Genomic DNA, 1,539 nt, shown 5'->3' with positions numbered 1-1,539 from the left:
ATAAATCTGCTCTAAATACAATTAATAGGGAAGAACAAATTGCAAAATTGAACAACAAAAAAAGTGGATTTCCTCCTAAGAGTGTCCTTTCTATCACTAATTGGTGAAAAACCAGATTGGATTAATAAGGAGACTCTGTGTGTGTGTGTGTGTGTGTGTGTGTGTGTTTGCTCAGAGTTCCAACTGTGAAGAGGAAGGCCTGACTCATAAAAATTTTAAACATGAACTGGGAATTTCCTTTATTTCTTTTTCTCTTTCTAGACCCCTTCTTCTGATAATAAGCACACCCCTTTTCCAAAAAGCCATTTTTTATTCTGTTTACTCCTGTTTAACTGAAGACCCTCTCTTTATCTTAGTCTAAACTTGCTACATTTGCAGGCAAATTATAATTAACCAAGCTTTGAAAAAATCAATTAATGACCAAATAGTTGTAACCACAAGAAAAAAAAAGCAGTGTATTTGTAAGAGAAAAGGACATTGATTGCAATTCAAAGATATCTTAAGCACTTTCAACCACTTCTTGACAAAACAAATGAGCTACAACCTTAGCTTTGATGTCTTTTTGCTTCAGTCTCCATGAAATTGGAATTTTATTGGCAGAATATAGCTTAGTTAAGAATTTATTCATGCTATGTCATGCTGTCCTTTTGGCAAGGAGAGAAATTTGGGGAGAGATTTTTAATTAATTTTTTTTTTCCTTTTGGCTTTAATGGACAAAGGTGGCATTCCCCCTAAAAACTGAGTTCTTTTCTCTTACAATAATCTGTAAAAACATCTGAAAATATGGCTGCAGGGAAATATTACAGGTACAGGGTCAAAATTAATAATCACAAGTAATAAAACAACTTCAAAGATTGCTGCTTTCTTCACAATTAAACAATAGCCATTAGATGCCATTAGGTGCCATCTTATGGAAGCATAATCTCCAGTATCATTCCTTGTTTATATGTGTAGATTCTTATAAGCCTTAGTATTGCATGATGATGCAGCTAAGTGTCAAGCACACAAAATCTGTTATTTTCATAAGGGGAAAATAAGAAAATATTGAGGAAAACTAGAGAGCTGCAAGGCAAAACAGGTTCAAACTTAAACAATTACTGTACAAAGAAAAAGTTTATTACTAACAGAATTAAAAGTGAAAAGAAATAATAAGAAATTAAAGCAAACCAACCCCCCCTCTTCCAGCACTTCCCTCCTTTTACTCAACTTGCACAAAGAGTAATAGAACATGGGGTTTTAGTCAGTGTTGCAGTTCTTGAAAAGTCTCTTTCTTATGCTTAAGGAAAAAGGGGTTTTCTTCTGCTTCACATGGTTCCCAAACTGCCACCAACAGCAGACCTGCCCGGAAAGAAACAATCTGCTGTGGTGTAAAACATCTCTCCCATGCAAAATCTCGCAGTTCCTTCCCACTGCAAAACATGGGCCATCACATGGGGTTATTAATCTTTTTTAAGGATGAGTTATTTTTGCCTGAACACAAAGGCTTTCTTCACCATAAATCTCTAAAAAAAAACCCAACCTCTCACTGCTTCTGTATAG

The sequence above is a fragment of the Corvus brachyrhynchos genome, unplaced genomic scaffold (genome assembly GCF_000691975.1).
Source record: "Corvus brachyrhynchos isolate BGI_N302 unplaced genomic scaffold, ASM69197v1 scaffold11, whole genome shotgun sequence".
NCBI classification, from domain to species: Eukaryota; Metazoa; Chordata; class Aves; order Passeriformes; family Corvidae; genus Corvus; species Corvus brachyrhynchos.
The sequence above is the reverse complement of the archived record's forward strand: the minus strand, read 5'-3'. Positions refer to the sequence as shown.